Source organism: Pimephales promelas, chromosome 17, assembly GCF_988280905.1.
Source record: "Pimephales promelas chromosome 17, fPimPro1.hap1.1, whole genome shotgun sequence".
NCBI lineage: Eukaryota > Metazoa > Chordata > Actinopteri > Cypriniformes > Leuciscidae > Pimephales > Pimephales promelas.
Genome location: NC_142785.1, coordinates 7491175 through 7503562, shown reverse-complemented (window position 1 = coordinate 7503562; position 12388 = coordinate 7491175). Strand labels below are relative to the sequence as shown.

General features: G+C 37.4%; 1 protein-coding gene across 1 annotated transcript in view; it reads left to right on the top strand.

Annotated features, from left to right (window-relative positions):
* The window catches only part of fam20cb (FAM20C golgi associated secretory pathway kinase b), a 61419-nt gene that overhangs the window by 33404 nt on the left and 15627 nt on the right, over positions 1–12388 (top strand). The window lies entirely within an intron of this gene.

Sequence of the window (12388 nt, the reverse complement as noted above, 5' to 3'; positions counted from 1 at the left end):
AGGATTTAAAAAGGTCGCTGCAGAGAGTAGACAGGACTCATGACTGTTGCATAAGTGTGACATGTTTAATGTTATGAAATGCAATATGTGAAGTATTCGCACACACAGAAAGCCGCCTCTCAGATTTTACATGATCCCGAGTTCAGTCCTCTTCCACAGCTTGGCCAAATTCACTCGCAGTTCATGTAAACACAGTCAGTTATGTCTTAAGTGGGCTAAACAGTTGAGAAAGAAAGCACACATGTAACAATAAATATATATATAGGTTCTGTGCAGCTCTTAAAGTGACAGCAGCCTATAAACCTGTTTCTATCTGTGTGCTTAATGTTAATCAAACAACAAAAGACTAAGAGAAAATCACTCACTACACCTGACTAAAAAACTTTTGTAGCTTTAATTAGAATCAGTATATATTTATTTCAACCATAACTGGTTTACATACGTTACATTTTTATGTAATGCTACAGTAAAACACTGCTGTTCCCTTTCAGAATTTGTAAGGATGCTTTCTCTCTCACAAAAAAAAGAATGTGTGTTAGTTATATATTGTTTATTATAGGCTATTAGTAACATGTATGTTAGTTATATTATTTTCAGTTTTAAAGTATATATAAATATAATTTAAATGTATTTTACACACTTAAAAAGCAATTATCGAATATCGCATTATTTGTGTTAGTTATATTGTTTATTAGGTTACACTTTATTTCGATAGTCACTTTAGACGTTCTACTAATTATAAGTAACTTTTCAACTACATGTCAAGTAACTCTCATTAGAGTATTAGTATATTATAGTAGACTGTTAGGTTATGGTTAGGTGTTGGCTTTGGGTTAGGAGAATACGTTTACTTGTAGTCGCCAAGTTTACTTACAGTCAGTTGAATGTCTGTTAGGGGACCAACAAAATAAAGTGTTAGCTGATATTAAGCAGACAGTCCATTAATACTCTAATGACAGTTAGTTGACATGTAGTTGAAAAGTTACTTATAGTTTGTAGAATGTCTAAAGTGGACTATCGAAATAAAGTGTTACCGTTTATTATATTAGTAACATGTATGTTAGTTATATTATTTTCAGTTTTAAAGTATGTATAAATATAATTTAAATGTATTTACACACTTAAAAAGCATTATCAAATATCGCATTATTTGTGTTAGTTATATTGTTTATTATATTAGTAACATGTATGTTAGTTATATTATTTTCAGTTTTAAAGTATATATAAATATAATTTAAATGTATTTTACACACTTAAAAAGCATTATCGAGTTATCGCATTTTATATCATATTCGATATAGATGCGATTATTGACTCATATATTCACTGTAAAAAGATATTGTTGGTTTAACTTAAAAAAATGAAGTAACCTGGTTGCCTTAAAATTTTAAGTTCATTGAAATGGAAAACATGAGTTAATACAGTGAAGGAGATTGATTTAATCTTCAGAAACTCAAAATATTATGTTATCTGAAATACATAAATTAAGTTGATTTGACAAAAGAAAAAATGTTGTGATTACTAATCATGAAAATATTTTTTTTACAGTGTATGATATAGTGAATATGGAGCTCCAAACTCTTGGAATATGAAAAGAGATATTATTTTATATATTTGAACAGATATATTCAAGTGTAGCCGTTTGTAAAAGAAAAAATGTTTGGTTCTTTGGATTTTGAGAATGCAGTGAAGATAAAGATGAAGGTGAGCTAAATGATGACTTAATGATTGGAGAAGTCCTGCATACGTTAAGAGAGAGTAGTCGGTTTCATTGGAAAGTCCAACAATAGCATTTGGATTAAAAATTTCAAGGTATCATTTTTTTTAAACACACATGGATTAATCTTTCACAATAAGATCTATGCCATCCATTTAAAAAGTAGATTAAATTCATCTTTAAGTCAACTTTAAAAAGCCTTGATGTTTGAATGTGTATAGCACTTGTGGACAGAGAGAATGGTAAATAGATTAATCTATTTGTTTTTGCAGACCAGGATTGAAGAACACTGCATTTCCCAGAAGGCATCACCTGTGTTGAATTTCTCTGAATTATTGTTCTGTAAATGTCCTCTTCTTTTCATTCCAATTCAAATTCCCATTCATTGTGCTTCATGTGGGTTGTGGAAATTGAATTGAAATTCACACACAGGGAGCCAGATCTTCAGGTTTTCTGAATTTTGCCTAATCCTACTGGCATTGATGGATAGATTGTAAAAAATAATGAGTACTTTCACAAACACTCCCTGAAACCTCATCCATTTTTTTTTTGCAATCTCATTAATGCCAAAACACGAGTTTCACCAAACAACAAAAATATGTGGGAGTGACATGTAGGTAAGTAAATGATGACAAAACTTTCTTTTGTGGGTGAACTGGCTCACAATTAAGCGCATTACATTCAGAAAGCCTATAGTCCTAAAGATACTGTATATGCTGGCCTTGTGTGTAAACAAATATAGAAATGTACCTCAATAAACCTGTCAGAGCTTTAAAATAAAAAAGCCGCATCAGAGACAGAGAGAAAAGCATTTCTCTGTGGAATTATTTACAGCAGCTCTGAATATCCCCTCGCATAAAGCAGGCTCAAGGCCGACGTCAGTCTCTTCTCTCACGCTCATCAACAACTCGACCGCCACTGTCAAACGCAACAATAATATCAGACATCCCCACTGACCTGCCAGCAGCACTTTTAAGCCAGAGAGGAGGAATGGTTTGGCCTTAACTCAGGAGAGGTCGCCCTGCAGAGATGGAAAAGCATCGACCACTTACATTTTCAAACAAAGAGAAATTACATCGCCGTTTGCTTTGACAAGTTTCTTAAAACAATGATGCATGTCACTGGTTCAGAACAAGTTGAAAAGGCCTGGCTACACTCACCTCAAGGATTATTGGGAACACCTGTTCAATTTCTCATTAATGCAATTATCTACTCCAGTGTTTCCCAACCCTGTTCCTGGCGGCACACCAACACTGCGCATATTCTTTGTCTCCCTAATTTAAAACACACCTGATTCAACTCATCAGCTCACTAACCCATCTGATTATGAGTTGAATCAGGTGTGTTTGAAAAGGGAGACAAAGAATACGTGCAGTGTTGGTGTGCCGCCAGGAACAGGGTTGGGAAACACTGATCTCCTCAACCAATCACATGGCAGTTGCTTCAATGCATTTAGGGGTGTGGTCCTGGTCAAGACAATCTCCTGAACTCCAAACTGAATGTCAGAATGGGAAAGAAAGGTGATTTAAGCAATTTTGAGCGTGGCGTGCTTGTTGGTGCCAGATGGGCCGGTCTATGTATTTCACAATCTGCTCAGTTACTGGGATTTTCACACACAACCATTTCTTGGGTTTACACTAGTTACAGCAAAACATTTGTGAAGCCACAACACGCACAACCTTGAGGCGGATGGGCTACAACAGCAGAAGACTGCACCGGGTACCACTTATCTCCACTACAAATAGGAAAAAGAGGCTACAATTTGCAAGAGCTCACCAAAATTGGACAGTTGAAGACTGGAAAAATGTTGCCTGGTCTGATGAGTCATCAGACATTCAGATGGTAGAGTCAGAATTTGGCGTAAACAGAATGGGAACATGGATCCATCATGCCTTGTTATCACTGTGCAGGCTGGTGCTGGTGGTGTAATGGTGTGGGGGATGTTTTCTTGGCACACTTTAGACCCTTAGTGCCAATTGGGCATCATTTAAATGCTTTCTGACCAAGTCCATCCCTTATGGCCACCATGTACCCATCCTCTGATGGCTATTTCCAGCAGGATAATACACAATGTCACAAAGCTCGAATCATTTCAAATTGGTTTCTTGAACATGACAATGAGTTCACTGTACTAAAATGGCCCCCACAGTCACCAAATCTCAACCCAGTAGAGCATCTTTTGGATGTGGTGGAATGAGAGCTTAAATCTCCATCAACTACAAGATGGTATCCTATCATTATGGGCCAACATTTCTAAAGAATGCGTTCAGCACCTTGTTGAATCAATGCCACGTAGAATTAAGGCAGTTCCGAAGGCGAAAGGGGGTCAAACACAGTAGTAGTATGGTGTTCCTAATAATCCTTTAGGTGAGTGTGTATATACCAGCATTCTGCACTATTCTGTCTTTTTCAACTGCAGTGCTGTGAGAAACAGTGACTGCTGAAGTTTGTAATGTAAGCCGCCTCTTGACATTACCTGTTACCTGTTATCACAAACAAGCCACAGAACGCAGCTTTATTCCCGTCCTTGTGCCTCCATCTCTAATATTTGCTCCCAACGCCATGAAATTCGCTCCAAAGGTCATTTCTGCATGCTTCTGCAGTTTAAACAATGCTCCGTTTGATCATCATTCACAGTCAAAAAGTCACAGAGTGGCTCTTGTGGAAAACAGCTTGGGTAGTGACCAGATTTAGTACTCGCACCAACAGTTTTTCTTTTAAGTGAAAGTTCACCTAGAAATGATAATTCTGTCATCATTTACTCACCCTTGGGTCTCTCCAAACCTGTCTTTTTTCTTCTGTGGAACAAAAATATATATATTCTGAAGAATGTCCAAGCTGTTTCTTTGTATAATGAAAGTGAATGGGGGCAGTGGCTGGTATTGTATGAAAAAGAGCAGCTTGGTCAACACTAATTTTGTGTTCAAGCCATTCAGGTTTGAATAGATGCAAGTATCAGTAAATAATGACTAATCATTTTTAATTTTTGGGTGAACTGTCCCTTTAAGGCTCCAGAAGTGTCTGCTTGAACACTGTTTTTTCTTCTTTCGCCATCGCAGTCTGACCAACACACCTCCTAAGAATGCTGGGATAAGCTTTTACAAGTGCTGCCGCCATCAGGCTTTGTGAGATGAATTTGCTTTCATGGCTATTGTGTGAGCTTTTTTCGTGTTTGTCCAGTGTAAAGCCAACTAAGGGATTTGGCAGAATATAGTGTCCTAGATACCGTGTCCTGTTAGATTCATTTGTTTGCTCCTGTGTGTTTTCTTAACATTTTTTTTTCTGTAAATTTTTTAACTTTGTCTGTCAGGAATTTTGTCATCTGCTACTGTTTTATTGTTTGCAATGCCAGCTTTTACATGTAGCCATGGTCTTGAAACCATATGCGTACAGTGAAACACCGATGTAGGCCTATATCTCAGCCAGGGCGATTGATTGGCTGATATTTGGCAATTTCATGGCGGATTTGGACTAATTAATAAAAGTTCCAAGCATCTGTTTAGTGTTAGCTCCAAAACCTGGGATTTCATCCATTAGAATCCATTAGAAATCCATTAGAAACTGTTGTACAATGGCTATAAATTCTATATTATATTCTATATTCATGTTCTATATTTCTATATAGTTGCTTGCTTGGCATCCTCAAACACCCAACAATTAAGTTAATGAAGTGTTAATTAGTTTAATGAATAATAATAATTAGAGATGCACAATATATAAATACAGTATTGCCAATAGCCAGTGTTTGAGTTTTTTTTAAATCTTAAAGGGACACTCCACCCATTTGCATTAAGCTTTCCATTGTTAGAAACCCAGTTATACTATTGAAGGGTCGTGCAACACTCTCATTTTCCCCTGAGATGAGAGAAATCTGCTATTTACCTTTTTCACTACCTCCTATAATGATGCAAAAATCGGCATTTTACGTCATTGTTGGAGGAATTGTTAGAGGGGGGATTTCTGTAAAGACTACTAGCAATAGTCAACACCCTTTCAAACCTACCCATTGGGGGTTGGACCTAATGCGCTAACAGACCTATCACAGATCACTGCCAGTGCGTTTGATTTCACCGGCAGAAATGTTTTGAAAAAATGGACGAAGGTACTAAATACGCAGACGGATGCATTATGGAGGATTGGGATTACACATAGAGTCAGCCATCTTTTTTGGAAGCTAAGCTAGCAGGCTTTTGTTCTGTGTAGAAAGCCGAGTAGTAACTTCAGGGGTTACCATCCGCTCGCCGCAGTAAACATGATGAATGGCGACTGTAGAAAGCAAAAGCCGAATCCCAGACATTTTGGGCAATCTCAAAACACATTTTCGAGCAGACTCATCACTGAGACTCACTAGATTTGCCTTGACTTGTTGTTTAACTCCTGCGCTCTGTTACCGTAGGCGTCGCCTCCTCGGGAAGCGAAGCAAGTGCATTCTGGGAGTTGTTGTCTTTCATGCACATAAGCCAAAAATACATCTTCTGGCTTTTCTCAGTCTAGAAAGCTCCAAATTCAAAAATAATTTCACATTTCTTCTATATAAATGACCCATTTTAAATACACATTCATCTTTCCAGAGGTGGAATGACCCTTTAAATATATACAGGCAGTCACTGGATATGTAATTGCGAGCTAATTAAAGCCACACTATGCACTCCGTGATTTTTTTTTTGTAAAACAGTGACCACTAGAGCCTCTGTGGTGTACTTGCATTGTCGTAAATAACCGTTATTCCCCTGTTACTGCATACCTACTGAACTACTGTCAAGTTTTAGACTACTTTATAATAATAAAGTTGCCTATTGCATTTGCTGGCTTATAACATTTTTACATGATTTCTGCTAAATCACAAGTAAATAGCCTATAGTGTAGGGCTAATGTATTATTTCATTTGCCGTTATGATTTCATTAGACATGATTGACAAAATAGTTAGCAAATTGTGTTCAATTACACTATTTACAACCTCTAGGCTTATATATGTCCTTATAATTATGTGAGATATTGACTCAGGCTTGTGGCAACCTCGGCAATAAAACATAACGAAAAAAAAACAACAAAACTAAGAGAAACAACTGTTTGTTAGGAAGTCTGCTTACAGCTTTTGTAAACGAAAGCTAGCTAGATGTGTGGGAATTATTGAACCGGTCTAATTATCAACAACAGATGAATGAACAGCACCGTAAAAAATGACAAACTACAGTACAAGCTAGCGCAGCAACATACAGCATAGAACGTAAACAAGTTGACAAATAAGAGATTTACTTACAAGTCCATCACAAGATCGCCAGTCAGCATCGCAGTTACAATCAGTGCTGCTTTTAAACTCGCGCCAACGAGTGAAAGCCCGACCGAGTGGACTCCTGTCCAGTTTCTAGCACGGTCCGATTCTCTTTCCCTTTTTCTGGACATTTCTGACCGAGTTTTCTTGGATGCGCGCAAGTAGCTTCACACAGTATGTTGTTGTTGATGTGTGTGACGTCGTTGCCGTAAAGCATTTTGTGATGCTCGCGAGCTGTGTCATGGCTGGTTTTTCCGGCGGCGTCCCCCCAAGCTTCACTACCAGGATGATTCGCCCTACTATGACTTTGTTAACCACCGAAATGACTGAAGCTGTTATATTAAGGTACAGATCTTGCATAGAGTGCCTTTAACTGTTCAAGTCAGCAAATCTCAAAATTAATATTCATTTTTAATATTATACATTATAATGTTGTGATGCCTATGTTCTTGTTCATTTCTTTGTATTGTTTTAATTTCAATATCAGCCATTATGGTTATTGGCCATAACATATAAATAATTATTGGCATCCATATTTAGTGCATCCCTAATAATAAATTTGTGCTGCTTATCCAATATTGCTGTTTATATTGCCATTATAAGTCGACGACTAGCGTTTATACTAGTGTCTTTGTTAGCCTCTTTGCATGTATCAATAATCTATTGGCTTGGCTTGAGTAAACAGTGTGTTTACCTTGAACTGCAGGGGTCATGGAGAGCGCTCTCTCAGCGTATTTTGATCACTAGAGACATTCTGCTCTCAGCTGAGTTGGTTTTAGGATCCCAGAGGCCCATCCTGAGGCTCATTTAAGTGTACTTTAAAAGTGGCGACCATTCCCATGGCAATATTTCTGGTGAACCACATCCACAGATCACGCATTTGAAGAAAATAGAGGGAAAAAATCACCCTGAGCTTTCAATCTATATCCCACGCACACAGACTGCAGCTGTTTTTCTTTTTTGTTTTTATATTCAGTGCCTCATAAACTTGTCTCTGTTGGTTTGTTAATTGAATGAAATCCATTAGAAACTGTTGTTGTTCTATATGTTTATGTAGTTGCATTTAAATATCTATATTTTTATGTAGTCGCCTTCAAATTTCTATATGTTGTCTTTAAACAGGGATTTTTTTCCCTCTCTTCGAGGTGTCGTTAATGTCGAATGGAAACTAAGCTTTACAGAATTCTTCGGAGGGATTGTTTTGACCCTTTGACAGGCTGGCCTGTGTCTGGTTTCTTTTGTTATAATTTTCTGGTCCAGCAGCCAGTCGAATGTTGTTTTCCTCATGTCTCTCTGGGGTTTTACGGGAATAAATGAGAGCTCTCAAGCTCCAGCTTAACAAGGTTGTCTGGAGTGCCAGCGTGAGTGGAGGGAGTTTCGAGTTCTCCACCCACAGAACACTCCTCAGAGGGTTTTGCCATCAGCTGCGGTCTCTGAGCTTTTAAAAAGCCTGCGTATTATTATTTTTTTTCCTGTTGTGACCATTTGTGTTATGGAGGTGATGTTAATCACAAATTTTACCTTGATGGAATCCTATTTGATGAAAAGCATACAGAATAGAGGCAGATGTGCCGTCACCGATGCAGAGGCCTCGGCTGGGTCAAGTCTTTGGGCACAGTGGTGCACAATAAGTGCTTAGAGAGAGACTTAATATTACTTTACAGTGCATTAGACAGTGAGCTATCGTAATAGCTGTGAAAACAGGTGGATCCCAGAGTACTGAAATTATGAGCTAAAGCAAGTGGAATTTTGGGTCACACAAGTGAACAGTTGTTTCCTTCAGAGACTTTTATGTCCAATAATGATTTTTATTAAAACAGCTTTGTTTTGTGTTTTGGAAGGTTTTTATTTTTATTTTTTTCTTAGTTTTTTGGTTCTTCAAAAATGTTTAAATGTGTAGACTAGAGATACACTATCGTTCATACAGTAGGTTTGGGGTCGGTAAGATTTCAAATGTTTTTAAAAGAAGTTGGTTGCATTTATTTGATCAAAAATATTGTGAAATACAATAATTTTTGGTATATTTTAAAATATGATTTATTTCTGTGTTGCAAATTATTTCTGTTTTAAGTGTCACATGATCCTTCAGGAATCATACTAATATGCTGATTTGGTGTATATTATTATCAATTCTGAAAACAGTTGTGTTGATTTTTGTGGAAATCATGATACAATATTTTTAGGATTTTTTTGCTGAATATTAAGTTAAAAAGAACAGCTTTTAATTGAAGTAGAAATCTTTTGCAACATTATAAATTACTTTCAGTTTACTTTTAATCCGTTTAATGCAAATTTCTTTGAAAAAAATCAAACTTTACAGTAGTGTATTTTTTTTAAATCTTAAAATTACATTTTTATCATAAACCGTATTAAATGTAATTTATTACACAAATTACAACTGCCCTCAGACTGTGTGAATAAATATCTCCTATGAGATATTTTATTGAGACTTAAATAATAATTTCTAGTCAAGCTGTAATATAAGTATAAATAAATATTTAATATGCTTTTAACTGTAAATAGACTGTCAGATAGTGGACAAATGAATAACAAAAAAATGTGTGAAATGTGTGAAAGTCCTTTAGGGGAGTTAACTTTCCACAAAAAACCACCCGTACACACTTCTCTGCCAATTAAACATCTGAGCGTCTGAGGGCAAGCGTCCAATGGGTTCATCACCAGGGCGCTTCTGGGTTTGTTGCAGAAGTAGGCCTGTTTCTTCCGGCAGAAACACAAATCCATTTTAATTCTCTTCATGCCTGAAAAGAGGTTCACAGTTGGCAAGTGGAGCGATATTATCCGGGGCTCTGAGGAGAGAACTGCAGAAGAATGTGAAGTTGGAGACTCTCGTTTGGCAGGTCCCATGCTGTGTTATTTAACGATCGGTGAGCGTGTCAGTCTCACAGCTGCGCCTTGAACGACTGCCGCCAGCTGAGGACGATACTGAATGCCTGATTTCGCCAAGATAAGGATCTGTTTCCATTACAGGGCTGGCACTCCTCCCGCCAGCTATCTTGCCTTCGGTTTGCCACAAAGATGTTGGGATGTGACAAGATTCAGTTCCCAGAGAAGTCATTGTTTTGAACCGTCCTTACATGATTAAGGCTATTAAGAAAGGCGAGAAACCCAGCTGGATTTAATTGTTCTGACATTCGGACAGCATTCAGAGAGAGAGAGACAGAGAGAAGGGAAGAGCAAAGAGAGAAATCTCAAGTATGTTTGAAATGGAGTCTGCTGAAAACATTTCAGTGGGACCGTATGAAGTCAGCCCAGGTTAAAAATAGTTTCTCTGGCTCTTGTCTGTGGAGAATTGTTTGCCTGGAACTTGATATGCCCTCCATTGACCTACGAGTATTGATCAAATGATATTGTTTTCGTATTGTTTGGCCTGTTGTTAACTAGTCATGTACAATATTAAAATTTTGGATGTTTGAATTAAATCAAAATGGAAGTTCTGTGGCTTTAAAGGGTTAGTTCACCCAAAAATTTTTTCGCACAAAAAGTAGTCTCGTCGCTTGATAAACTTATAATTGAGCCGCTGTAGGCACATGGAATATTTAAACCTTTTCTTTAATGACTTTATGGGCCGTCAAGAGCGAGTCCCTTAGGCATTCTATCTAGGACTGATCTAGCTCTCAGATTCAATCAAAAATATCTTTATTTGTGTTCGGTGAAGATGAAGGTCTTACGGGGTTGGAACAGCATGGGGGTGAGTAATTAATGACTTAATTTTCATTTTTGGGTTAACTAACCCTTTAAGTCCATGTCAGTTATAGCTTTAGAGCCATCAGTATGCTAGTGTACTCCTTAATGCTAACAATATTAGCCTTTAGAAATATAACATTAATGGAGAAACTGGCTGTGAAATGATTGAAATGATTGATGACTCATCCTGCACTCCACGGATTTCTTTCCAATGAAATGCTCTCTTAGACTAAAATGTCCCTCCCCCTAAAACACCCTGAAAATTCTAACAAAAGCAATTATAGCTAGCAGATCATGGCCCTTTAAATATTATCTAAAGGGGTGATGAACTGAGAAATCAAATTTTCCTTGATCTTTTGACATCTAAGAGGTCATCATAAGAATATCCTGTAAGTTTCAGAACTGAAAACGTCCTTGTTAGTCCAATAAAAGCTTTTATTGACACCAGGCTCAGCAAAGGACTCGTTTTTCAAAAGTGGGGAACTATGACGTCAAAGAGGATAAAACACCACCCCCGCAGAAGAAGATAAACGCCAACTTCAAAACGGTCGGTTTAGCCCCGCCCACCGATTCGCGCATTACACGCATAGCTAAATAACATAGGCCTACCTCGTGATGACAAACTGGGTTGAGATTGAAACTCATTATAATATGCAAAACTGTTATCCACTCACAGCAGTGGGCGTTTACTTCCAAGTCTTCAATGTGAGACGCCCGTAAAAAACGAGCGTTTTTGAGCTAGGCTCAAAACTAGGGTAGAAAAATAGCCTATTACTTATTCATTTTGATGTTTATTTTTATGTAAAAACCAAGCGAATGTCATAAGTTGACCTCAAACAACAATATAAAAAAAATTAAAAAGCCAGTTCATGACCCATTTGAACTGCACAAGCCATTTGAAATGTCCCATCCAAACAATCTCTTTCCAGAGGAAATAAGGGGTTGTTTACACGACATCGTTTTCAACTAAAAGCGTAAAAATTTTATGCGTTTTAGTCGCTCGTTTACACAACAACGACGTTTTAGGTGCTTGAAAACGTGAACTTTTGAAAAAGTGCAAGTTTTTGAAAACGGACTAAAACACAAATCTCTGAAGACAATGATGTCATCCACATGCGTATTACATGGGTTTCAGTCACGTGACTTTTTTGTTGCGGCCGCCATCTTTAGGACCTTTGCGTAGCTGCGACAGTAAGTTAGCTTCTCCTGATCGGAAAGATGTCGCACACTAAAATAGCACAGCACACCTCATTACAGATGAAAAGGTATTTAAATAAAATTGATAAGGTTTAGATCCGTGTTTACTTTCAAACGAACTGCTGACTTGTAAAAATTTGACGTTCGCTGACATTTACTACCTCGTCCACAATCCCTATCCATTCACCGGAAGGCATTTAAAAGCACTGAAGCCTACCGCTACTTCACCTCAGGTTGGGTTAATGATCCCGGAATCTATCATCTGGAGATGAAGAAAATGTTCTTGATAACAGGAAGGGTAAGTGGCACTCTTTTACTTGCTGGACATAAAAGTATTGTTGAAATAAATTGACCGTTCGCAAAAACCCGCCCCCCGCCATGTCCGATAAGCTCATTTATTTTTAGCACTCACAATATTTTAAAACATCTTTACTGAAAATGCATATGTACATTACATTTTAGAGTGTCAAAGTTATGAATTTCAGAAATGTAGACA